Raw genomic sequence first — 13,446 nt, 5'->3', positions numbered from 1 at the left:
GTTTAAGTAACTTAAAGCCAATCTATAAAATGTGGAACAGATAAGAGGCAGAACAAAGATTTGAACCAGATCTGTGTCATTCCAAAGTCTAAAATCTTCCCATCAAACCATACTAATATGCCAATGAAATTCTACTTCTAACCCCCAGCTTACGATATAAGGACTGTTAATGCTATGGATAAGAAAATCAGGCTTTTAAACCTGTAACACTGTTTTAAAATAAACTTTTTACTTTAAAATAGCTTTAGATTTACAGAAAATTTGCAAAGAGAGTACAGTTTTCCCATATATCCCACACTCAGTTTCCCCCATTTTAAACACCTTACATTAGTGTGGTACATTCATCACAGTTAATGAACCAATGTGAATACAATTAATATAATATTAATTGTTATTAACTAAAGACCATACTTTGTTCGGATTTCCTCAGTTTTTACCTAATGCCCTTTTTCTGACCCAGAAACTCATTTAGGACACCACATTACATTTAGTCTTCATGTTTTCTCAGGCTCCTCTTGATGGTGACAGGTTTGCAGACTTTCTTTGTTTTTGATTACCTTGACAGTTTTGAGGAGTACTGGTCATGTATTTTATAGAATGCCCTCAATTGGGATTTGTCTGATGTTTTCTTCATGATTAGCCTGGGGTTTTGGGTTGGGGGAGGAAGACCAACAGAGGTAAAGTGCTTTTCTCATCTCTTCATTTCAAGGTTACATAGTACTTTCAAAATTATTTATCATCGTTTGATGTTAACCTTGATCACTTGACTAAAGTAGTGTTTGCCAAGTTTCTCCACTGTAAAGTTACCCATTTTCACCCTTTTAATACTATAATCTTTGAAATGAAGTCACTATGTGAAGCCCACACTGAAGGAGTAGCGAGTTAGGGTCCACCTCCTTGAGGCAGAGTAATTACATAAATTATTTAGAATTCTTCTGCAAGGAAGATTTGTCTCTATTTCCAGATTGATTCATTTATATCAGTATGGACTTATTTATTCTAAACTTTGGGCTTGAGCCAATGCTACATTAATTAGTTTTTGCTCAAACAGTTCTATCTTTGGCCATTGAGAGTTCTTTCAATTGATTCCTATGTCCTTTGACATATCCCCATTCTTTTGGTTTTTGAGTGCTTCCTTACTTTCTGGCACTAAAAGATGTTCAAGGCTCATCTTGTATATGTCCTGCCCCAGTCCTAGAATCAGCCATTTCCTCCAAAGAGCCCTGGTTCCTTATGTTGGAGAATGGCATTAGAAGCCAAGATCTGGCATTAAGTGATCTTGTTGCTACTGGAGAGTCATTTCATTTAGATCCCCTCAGCTGACAGAGAAAGAAGATATATGTGTGTATAGTAACCCATATGTCCACATATCTATAAATGTTTCTATATGTAACTATCTGCATCTATATTAAGCTAAAGATGAGTTCACACTAATGTCTCTACCTCTAATCCACTACCATATACCCAACAGCTCTTGTAAACTTACATCAGAATTGGAAGAAATTTTTAATTGGAAAATGTATTTTATTCATTTAACAGCAAAGGAACATGCCATATATTCTTTTGTCTTTATACAATCTATTAACACACACACACATACATGCCATGAAAGCCATCTTACATGTAACATGGTCAAGAATTAAAACTGTGTTAAGAAAGCCAGAAGAAATGTTGATGCTTGTGGGGGAAATTTCCCCTATTAGTTAGAGACCTAACTTCTCTCCTAAACAGGAAGAACAGAAAATAAGAACCGTGTGAATTAAAACAAATGTGGAAATACCACCATGACTGAAAATTCTAGCACAGAGCAGCTGCTAGTCTTGGGCAATTTCCATGGGTCTTGGAACTCTTGCTGTTTGCCTCAAGCAAAACTTAGGAGGAAAAATGTTCCCTTACCTGTTAACTGCCAAAGCATGTGTCAAGCCTTCTTTGATGTAACAGCTTCTTGTGAAGTTTACACATGAATGAAGAGAGAAAGGAGGGAATAACAGGTTTTTGTTCTCTTTTACCTCTTGTAACTTTCTCAAGCATAACAAATGCTAAATTCATCAGAGACATAAACTTTGAGGTAAGGAAAACTGGATAATGACTACATGTGTTCCAAATAGCACTTTCTATTTGAAATAACTGTGGATGTCCCTGAATAGTCAGACTCAAGTGGTGATGCCTAGATAGAGCTGATTGTGTCACTGGACCTGGCAAAACATTCCCGTGGAGTCATAAGCTGTGTTCCATGGTTTCTATTGGTAAAAGGAGGTGCAATCTTAGTCAGTCAATGTACTGATCAATGTAGCCAAACAATGCCTCTGTTTTTTAACTGAACTGGCTGGATACTTAATTGAATTGATTAAACCAACTGACTACATTGGGGCCAGAGGGGAGAGGTTGTGTGCTCATGTAGAAGAAAATGTGGGGAAAAGTATAATATTCTCACAATTGAATAAAAGCATCAATTTTTTATATGAGAAATTTATGCAATTTCATTTTCTTTCTTTTTTTTTTTGCATGCTGTATGGCAGGGGCACATTTCATTATTTTCCATGTATGTGTCCCATTATTGCAGCACCATTTGTTGAATTTTTGTTTGTTTGTTTTATGGGACGTGCATGGTGCAGTTTTGTTTCCTTCAAAATGACTGTATATTAAACGTTTTTAACTACCCATATTTATTATGCTCAGCACTGGATAAGGGGCAGGTATGTGAAAGTGGACAAACCATGGTGGTTTCTGCCCTCATATAGGTTACAGCTCAGATAACAAGAGTTTTTGAAGAAATAATTACACAAATAAATAAAAACATACAAATAAGCATTTTTTACTCTGTATTTAAAAGTGAAGAAATAAAGCATGGCAAAAAAAGTAATGCAAAGTGTCATAAGGAACATTGTCTTCCTTCCCTTCTTTGTTTCTTTCTTCTTTCTTGTTACTATGTGAGAGAATGTGTAGGCTGAAGAAGGTTGGAATATGTAAATATGTGATAAACCTAAGAGACAATATGAAAAGTTTCCTTGAGTATAATGCATAGGAAAAAAAAATAGCAGGATTTAAGAAAGGGGGTAGCAGAGGGAAGGAAAGTCCTCATGAGTCCCTTCCTAAATACAGAATAAAGGAAATCAATGACTTAGATTGGTTTGCTTAGCAAAATAAATCCAGAGGAAGGAAAGTGCTTAAGGAAGAAGAATTTTCTTCCTTTCTCTTCAAAGTGGAGGTGACAGTGCTTTTTTTTTTTTAGCTATTCTCCCAAAAGATATTTTATTGGTAGAATTTTTGATAGAGCAGTTAATTACTGGCTCAAATAAATGAAATCCAATGCCCATGTTCACACAATGGGCAGAGCTGGGTTGGACACTTTCCTAGTGTCTAAGCCAGGGTTCTTAGCACTGTATTACACAATTTTAACTAGAGAATGCTTTTCAATGCAATGCCTCACTGTTTTTAAATGATATATTAGTCCCCATATAATTGAATTGTCTGCTATTTGGCTAGAGGGAGGATATTTATTCCCTACCTCCCCTATTTGCCTATGGTCACATTCTTAGCCTCTCTTCAGCCCTCATCAGTCTTGCCTGGTGGGTGAGATTGTGAGAAAATCCTGGGCAAGTACCCCTCTGTCCCTTCTTCTCTCTGGGATCTGCCTGCTTACAGAGAACTATGGGTCTCCATCTGAGAGGGCAGTGACTGTCCAGTGGGCCTGTGACAGGCAGATAAGTCTCCCTAAGCCAGTGATTCAGTATCAGGAATCCAAGTGTCACAGACTTATCAGTTTTAGCAATAATAAAGCTGATATCTTTATCTCATCTTTTGAGTCCTGCAAGCTCAGATAAGAAAGAAGGGTGTAAATTATGGGGAGTCCTCAAAACTCAACATTTCTATTGACAGACACATTTCATAGTGGTTAAAAACATGGACACTGGAGCCAGACTAACTGTGTTCACATCCCAGATCTTCCACTTACTAGCTGTGTGGTATGGGCAAATTGCTTAACTTTTATGGGCCATTTTCAATTGGGATAATAAGAATACCTATTTTAATGTGATTTGTGACTAATTTAAAACATAACAAAAGAAGTGTCTAACATACTAAACAGCATATAAAGGTTAGCTCTTAATTTTCTACAAGATAATCTTAACTAGACAGCAAGTTTTCAACAGTGGTGTGGGGATCCAGATACCAGGATTCCCCTCCATATTGAGAGTAGGTCATTGCACATAGCCGCCTATGTGACCAGGACAGACATTAAAGGTCTTAAGACCTCCTCAGAGGGGAAAGAATATACAAATGGTTTCATAAATAAGGCCTTGAAACTTCCCTCCCCTGTTCAGTGCTGATTACAAATGTCCAAACCCTTATGTCACAAGACCATGCTGAATCTTTGTTGTCAAAATCTATGAAAATTCATTGTCTTAAATCTTTATAAGCCACCTCTGGCACTCCCCACACTTTGTGGAGTGCTAATCTTCATTTTCCATGGCCAGCCAGCATCATGGAAGATCCTCTCCTGTTTGTAAGTCCTAATAAAAATTCATGTCTAACTCTCTGCCTAGAATGTTTTTTGGTCTTGAGGTTGCCCCAACACAAGTCCTGTATGGGTTGGGTTGGAACAAGTGATTTTTTACTATATAAAAGGGACAATCTTATGGGTTGGGCTTGCGGAATGGGATTGCATCTTGGCTTTGCCTTGTGAGTGAGCATCTGAGTAGCCAGATCTGAAGCAACATGACAGCAATATTTAGGTGAAGCTGTGGGGTCTTCAGAAATATTTCTCATTTTTACAGGAGATCACAACATTCAAAAGCTGTCCTATAACATGAACCAGGATTCTGTTTTATTTTTGAACTTACTGAACAGCAGAAGGAATTTCAAGCTACTGCTCATAAGTTTGCATGAGAGGAAATAAACCCTGTTGCTGCAGAATATGATAAAACTGGAAAGTTCCTTGTTCCCCTAATTAAAAAGAGCATGGGAACTAGATTTGATGAATATCCACATTCCAGAGAGTTGTGGGGGCCTCAATGTTGGATGTTTGGATGATTGTTTAATTATTGATGAGATGGCTTATGGATGCATAGCAATTATGATCTTTATTAATGCAAATTCATTGAGACAAAGGCCTATTATAATTGCTGGAAATGACCAACAGGAAAAGAAATATTTGGGGAGGATGATTGAGGAACCTCTTATATGTGCCTGTTATGTAACAGAACCTGAAGCAGGCTCTGATGTACCTAGTATAAAGACCAAAGCAGAAAAGAAAGGAGATGAATATATTATTAATGGTCAGAAGATGTGAGTAACCAGTGGAGGAAAAGCTCATTGGTATTTTTATTGACTCATTCTGACATAGATCCTAAGGCTCCTCCTAGTAAAGCAGTTACTGGATTTATTGTGAATGTAGATACTCCAGGAATCCAGATTGGAAGAAAGGAATTAAACATGGGCCAGTGATGTACAGATACAAGAGAAATTGTCTTTGAAGATGTGAAAGTGCCTAAAGAAAATGTTTTAATTGGTGAAGAAGCTGGTTTCAAAATAACAATGGGAGTTTTTAAAAAACCAGACCTCCAGTAGCAGCTGGTTCTGTTGGGCTAGGACAAAGGCTTTGGATGAAACTACCAAGTATGCCTTGGAGAGGAAATGTTTTGGAAGGCTACCTTTAGAGCACCAAGGGATATCTTTCTTACTGGCTGAAATGGCAATGAAAGTTGAACTAGCAAGATTGAGTTACCAGAGAACAGCTTGGGAGGTCAATCCTGATAGCCAAAATATCTTTTTTGCCTCTATTGCAAAGGCATATTCTGCAGATATCCCAAATCAGTTAGCTACTGATGCTGTGCAGATTTTCAGAGGCAATGGAATACTGAATATCCTAGTGAGAAACTAATGAGGGATGCCATGATCTATCAGTTTTATAAAGGTACTGCACAAATTAAAAAGCTTATTATTGCCCATGAACACATTCGCAAGTATAAAAATTAAGATCTCTGTAGAAAACTGCTGAACTGTTGAATGTTAGAACATGATATGGAATTTAAGCTCCAGAAAAGAAAAAGAGGTTTAAAGGTTTTATACAGTGAAATTTTAAATTAATAGTCTTATGCCATACTGATTGTTACAGTAGTTTTATGCTTTTGTTTAATGTGACTTGCCTTTTCTCCAATAGGTTTGGTTTCTTTAAAATATGTGTGTTCAGGTGCCAAGATGGCAGCTTAGCAAGGTGCGTGATTTAGTTCCTCCTCAAAAACAGCTACTAAAGAGCCAGGAACAGTACAGAACAGCTCCTGGGGCCACATCAGTGACCAGACACACAGCCTACTCCAGTCTGGACCAGCTGGACCAGCTGTGAGCCCCCCCAAAACTGTGAGTGCCCTAAGCTGTGGCAGCCGGCACCCCTCCCCCACAGGCTGCTTGACAGAGGGGAAAGGAAAGAGACTTTACCAACAGCAGGGGCTGAGCAAAACCAAACGCCAATTGTGGAATTAATTAACAAATCCTGACAACTAAAAATAGGCCCCCAGCTCAGATGACCCTGAGGTCAAAACAGAGGTCACTCATCTTTGCCCAAGTGCCAAGGTGGCAGGGTGCACAGAAGAAAAAAAATGAAACAGAAGTTTTTGTGGCTGTGTTTCTACAAAGCCTTAACTGCCTTTGGATACAGCAACAGGGCTTCTCAGGCTGCAACTGCCCCAGATATATGCAGAAATAAGCTCATTTGAGGGCTTGTCTGGAGCCTGTACCTTCCCTAGGGGAAGGGTGAAGCCCAACTCAGGTGGAATCCTTCCCTCAATGAATTCAGACACCAGGGCTTGGTAATTTGAAGCCATTAAAACCTACCTACAGCCTACAACCTCTCCTCTGTTCCCACCACGCCTTCAGCAGGGAGAGTCTGCCAAAGTTAAAGGTATCGCATCATCTTATGCTGGTGGGACCTGCAGGCAGACAAGCACCACATACTGGGAAGGATAAGAAAAACAGAGTCCAGAGATTTCACAGGAAAGTCTTTCAACCTGCTGGGTCTTACCCTCATGGAAAGCCAACACAGGTGACTCTTTCCTGCTGATAGGAGGCCAGTTTGGTCTGGGAAAATCCGGCTGGGGACTATAATACCTAAATAGACCCTCCTAAGTGTGTGTGGGGGGGGAAAGTACCATACAAGCACGGCTAGAAACAAGAAAACAAGAGCTAAAAATTCTCCTCTGTTAAGCAAAACTTAAGCTAGAGGTCCAGATAAAGCTGAACTGAATGTCAAAGAACAGACAACAAATTCATTCAACAAGAAAACCATAGGTAAAAGACGTGAAAATAATCTCCAGAATAAACCAATTAAGGTAATTAAATGCTTAGATACCAGCAAAAAATAACAAATCACACTAGGAAAATTGAAGATATGGTCCAGTCAAAAGAAAAAACCAACAATTCAAATGGGATACAGGAGTTGAAACAAATAATTCAAAATATATGAACAGACATGGAAAACCTCATCAAAAATGAATTCAATGAATTGAGGGAGGATATAAAGAAGGCAAGAAATGAACAAAAAGAAGAAATCAAAAGTCTGAGAAAACAAATCACAGAAATTATGGGAACGAAAGGCACAGCAGAAGAGATGAAAAAACAATGGAAACCTACAATGTTAGATTTTGAGAAGGAGATGACAAGATTAGTGAACTGGAGGACAGAACATCTGAAATCCAACAAGCAAAAGAAAATATAGGGAAAAAATGGAAAAATAAGAGCAGGGACTCAGGGAATTGAATGACAATATGACACACACAAATATATGTGTTGTGAGTGTCCCAGAAAGAGAAGAGAAGTGAAAAGGAGGAGGAAAACTAATAGAGGAAATTATCACTGAAAATTTCCCAACTCTTATGAAAGACTTAAAATTACAGATCCAAGAAGTGCAGCATACCCCAAAGAGAACAGATCCAAATAGACATATTCCAAGACATTTACTAATCAGAATGTCAGAGGTCAAAGAGAAAGAGAGACTCTTGAGAGCAGCAAGGGAAAAACAATCCATCAAACACAATGGAAGCCTAGTAAGACTATGCATAGATTTTTTGGCAGAAACCATGGAGGCAAGAAGACAGTGGGAGGATATATTTAAATTAATAAAAGAGAAAAACTGCCAACCAAGAATTCTATAACCAGCAAAATTGTCCTTCAAACATGAGGGAGAAATTAAAACATTTTCAGACAAAAAATCACTGAGAGAATTTTTGACCAACAGATGAGCTCTGCAAGAAATGCTAAAGGGAGCACTAGAGACAGATATGAAAGAAAGAAGAGAGAGGTGTGGAGAGGAGTGTAGAAATGAAGACTATGAGTAAAGGTAAAAAGAAGGAAAATTAGACATGACATATAAAATCCAAAAGGCAAAATGATAGAAGAAAGTACTACCCATACATTAATAACACTCAGTGTTAATGGATTAAACTTCCCCATCAAAAGACATAGACTGGCAGAATGGATTAAAAACCAGGACACATCTATATGCTGTCTACTGGAAACACATCTTAGACTCAAGGATAAACATAGGTTGAAAGTGAAAGTTTGGGAAAAGATATTTCATGCAAATAACAATCAGAAAAGAGCAGGAGTAGCTATACTAACATCCAACAAATTAGACTTCAAATGTAAAGCAATTAAAAAAGAAAAGGAAGGATACTATGTATTAATAAAAGGAACAATTCAGCAAGAAGACATAACAATCATAAATATTTATGCATCGAGCCAGAATGCTCCAAAATACATGTGGCAAACACTGAAAAGAGAAATAGACACATCTACCATAATAGTTGGAGTCTTCAATTCACCACTCTCATCAATGGACAGAACATCTAGACAGAGGATCAATAAAGAAATAGAGAATTTGAATAATGCAATAAATGAGCTAGATTCAACAGACATTTATAGAACATTACACCCCACAACAACAAGATATACCTTTTTCTCAAGTGCTCATGGATCATTCTCAAGGATAGACCATATGCTGGATTACAAGCAAGTCTCAATAAATTTAGAAAGACTGAAATCATACAAAACACTTTCTCAGATCATAAACGAATGAAGCTGGAAATCAATAATAGGCAGTGTGCCAGAAAATTCACAAATATGTGGAGGCTCAACAACACACTCTTAAACAACCAGTGGATCAAGGAAGAAATTGCAAGAGAAATCACTAAACATCTCGAGGCAAATGAAAATGAAAACACAACATATCAAAACTTATGGGATGCAGCAAAGGAAGTGCTAAGAGGGAAATTTATTGCCCTAAATGCCTATATCAAAAAAAGAAGAAAGGGCAAAAATCAAGAAATTAACTGTCCACTTAGAAGAACTAGAGAAAGAACAGCAAACTAACCCCAAAGCAAGCAAAAAGAAAGAAATAATGAAGATTAGAGCAGAAATAAATGAAATTGAGAACATGAAAACAACTTAGAAAATCAACAAAACCAGAAGATGGTTTTATGAGAAAATCAATAAGATTGATGGACCCTTAGCAAGGTTGACAAAAAGAAGAAGAGAGAGGATGCAAATAAATAAGATCAGAAATGGAAGAGGAGACATAACCACTGACCCCACAGAAATAAAGGAAGCAATGACAGGATACTATGAAGAACTTTATGCTGATAAATACAACAATGTAGATGAAATGGACAACTTTCTAGAAAGGCATGAACAACCAACTTTGACAGAGAAGAAATAGACGATGTCAACAAAAAAATCACAAGTAAAGAAATTGAATCATTCATCAAGTAACTCCCCAAAAAGAAAAGTCCAGGACCAGATGGTTTCATATGTGAATTCTAGCAAATATTCCAGAAAGGATAAGTACCAATCCTGATCAATCTCTTCAAAATAATTGAAGAGGAGGGAAAGCTACCTAACTCATTCTACAAAGCCAATACCACCCTCATAACAAAGCCAGACAAGGATATTACAAAAAAAAAGAAAACTACAGACCAATCTCTCTAATGAATATAGATGCAAAAATCTTCAACGAAATTCTAGCAAATTGAATCCAGCAACACATCAAAAGAATTATACACCATGACTAAGTAGGATTCATCCCAGGTATGCAAGGATGGTTCAACATATGAAAATCAATTAATGTAATACACCATATCAGCAAATCAAAGCAGAAAATTCACATGACCATCTCGATTGAGGCAGAAAAGGCATTTGACAAAATTCAACATCTTTTCCTATTGAAAACACTTCAAAGGATAGGAATAGAAGGGACCCTCCTCAAAATGATAAAGGGAGTATATGAAAAACCAACAGCTAACATCATCCTCAATGGAGAAAAACTGAAAACTTTCCCCTTAAGGTCAGGAACAAAACAAGGATCTCCACTCACCATCACCACTGTTATTCAACATTGTGTTGGAAATTCTAGCCAGAGCAATTAGACAAGAAAAAGAAATACAAAGCATCAAAATTGGAAATGAAGAAGTAAAACTCTAACTGTTTGCAGACAATATGATACTACATGTCAAAAACCTTGAAAAATCCACAACAAAACTACTAGAGCCAACAAATGAGTACAGCAAAGTGCAGGTTATAAGATCAACACTCAAAAATCTGTAGTGTTTCTATACTCTAGTAATGAACAATCTGAGGGGGAAATCAAGAAAATAATTCCATTTACAATTGCAACCAAAAGAATAAAATATTTAGGAATAAATTTAAGTAAAGGGACAAATGAACTATACAAAGAAAGCTGCAAGAAATTGTGAAAAGAAATCACAGAGAACCTAAATAGATGGAAGGGCATACCGTGTTCATGGATTGAAAGACTAAATATTGTTAAGATATCAGTTCTACCTAAATTGATTTACAGATTCAATGCAATACCAATTAAAATCCCAAAAACTTACTCTTCATAAATAGAAAAACAAATAACCAAATTTATCTGGAAAGGCAGGGTGGCCTGAATAGCTAAAAGTATCCTGAGGAAAAAAATATGAAATCAGAGGTCTCATGCTACCTGACTTTAAGGCGTAATATGAAGCTACAGTGATCAAAACAGCATAGTACTGGCATACAGGTAGATATATTGACCAATGGAATCGAATAGAGTGCTCACATATAGACCCTCTCATCTATGGACAATTGATCTTTATTAAGGCAGTCAAGCCAGCTCACCTGGGACAGAACACTCTTTTCAATAAATGGTGCCTAGAGAACTGGATATACATATGCAAAAGAATGAAAAAGGACCCATATCTCACACCCTATACAATAGTTAACTCAAAATGGATCAAAGACCTAAATATTATATCTAAGACCATAAAACTGTTAGAAGAAAATGTAGGAAAATAACTTATAATTCTTATACTTGGAGGCGGTTTTCTAGACCTTACACCCAAAGCAAGAGCATTGAAGAAAGAAAGAAAGAAAGAAATGTGAACTCCTCAATATAAAACACTTCTGTGCATCAAAGAACTTCATCAAGAAAGTAAAAAGACAGCCTACACAATGGGAGACAATATTTGGAAATGATATATCAGATAAAGTTCTACTATCCAGAGTTTATAAAGAGATTGATCAACTCAACAACAAAAAGACAGACAACCCAATTACAAAATGGGCAAAAGACTTGAACAGACACTTCTAAGAAGAGGAAATACAAATGGCCAAATGGCACATGAAGAGATACTCAACTTCCCTGGCTATTAGAGAAATGCAAATCAAAACCACAATGAGATATCATCTCACACCCACCAGAATGGCCATTATCAATAAAACAGAAAATGATAAGTGCTGGAGAGAATGTGGAGAAAGAGGCACACTTACCCGCTGTTGGGGGGAATGTTAAATGGTACAACCAGTGTGGAAGGCAGTTTGGCAGTTCCTCAAAAAGCTAAATATAGAATTGCCATATGACCCAGCAATACCATTGTTAGGTATGTATTCACAGAACATGAGGGCAAGGACACAAATGGACATTAGCACACCAATGTTTATAGCAGCATTATTTAGAATTGCCAAGAGCTGGAAACAGCCAAAACGTCCATCAACAGACAAGTTGCTAGACAAACTGTGGTATATACATATGGTGGAATATTATGCAGCTGTAAAACAGAATAAAATTATGAAGTATGTAACAACATGGACGGATCTTTAGGACATTATGCTGAGTGAGATTAGCCAGAAACAAAAGGACAAATACTGTATGGTCTCACTGATATGAACTGACGTTAATGAATAAACTTGGAGAATATCATTGGTAAAAGAAACCATCAGGAGAAATAGGGTAAGATATTCGGTTATTGGAGCTGAAGGGTTACAGATTGTGCAACAGGACTAAAACTCAGAAATGGACAGCACAATACTACCTAACTGTAATACAATTAGATTAAAACACTGAATGAAGCTGAATGTGAGAATGCTAAAAGGAGGAGGCCTGGGAGCACAAATGAAATCAGAAAGAAAGATAGATGATAAAGACTGAAATGGTATAATCTAGGAATGCCTAGAGTGTATAATGATAGTGACTAAATATACAAGTTTTAAAAATGTTTTTGCATGAGGAAGAACAAAGGAATGTCATTCCTGCAGGATGCTGCAAACAGATGGTAATTAATACTTTAAAATTCCAACTTATGTGTGAGACTAAAGCAAAAAATGTTTAATTGTGAAAACCTTCTGTCTGATGCTCCTTTTATCTACCTTATCAACAGACAAGTAAAATATATGGAATTAAAATAAATAATGGGGGAACAAAAGTTACAAGAAATTTAGATTGAAATGCTAGTGATCAATGAAAGGGAGGGGTAAGGGGTATGATATGTATGAATTTTTTTTCTGTTGTCTTTGTATTTCTTTTTCTGAATTGATGCAAATGTTCTAAGAAATGATCATGATGATAAATGTCTAACTATGTGATTATATTGTGAATTACTGATTATATACGTAGAATGGAATGATCATAAGTTAAGAATATTTGTGTTTGTTTTCTGTTATATTTTTGAAAAAAATAATAAAAAATGAATAAACAGAAAGCATAGTTTAAAAAAACAATTATGTTCACCTTGTCAATTTCTATTAAAAATATTTGTGAGTATTTTGGCTGGAATTGTATTGACTCTATAGATCAGTTTGGTGGGATTTTTCATCTTAACAATGTTGAATGTTTCAGTATATGAACATGGTATACCTCTCCATTTATTTGAGTGTTTTAAAACTTCTCTCATAAATATTTTTTATTTTTAGTGCACAGATCTCATACATATTTTGTTAAATTTAGGTGTAAGTATTTCATGCTTTGTATGCTGTTCTAGTTTGCTAGCTGCCAGAATGCAATATACCAGAATCAGAATGGCTTTTAAAAAGCAGAATTTAATGGATTGCTAGTTTACAGTTCTAAGGCCAACAAAATGTCCCAATTACAACAAGTCTATAGAAATGTCCAGTGAAAGGCACCCAAGGAAGGATACC

The 13,446-nt window shown here is 36.5% G+C and overlaps 1 pseudogene; it reads left to right on the top strand.

Annotated features, from left to right (window-relative positions):
• Window positions 1-4,716: 4,716 nt before the first annotated feature.
• On the top strand, window positions 4,717-5,976 carry LOC143671066 (medium-chain specific acyl-CoA dehydrogenase, mitochondrial pseudogene; annotated as a pseudogene).
• The last annotated feature ends 7,470 nt before the right edge of the window (window positions 5,977-13,446 follow it).

Source organism: Tamandua tetradactyla, chromosome X, assembly GCF_023851605.1.
Source record: "Tamandua tetradactyla isolate mTamTet1 chromosome X, mTamTet1.pri, whole genome shotgun sequence".
NCBI lineage: Eukaryota > Metazoa > Chordata > Mammalia > Pilosa > Myrmecophagidae > Tamandua > Tamandua tetradactyla.
Note: the sequence above shows the minus strand (reverse complement) of the source record. Positions and strands in the feature narration are given on the sequence as shown.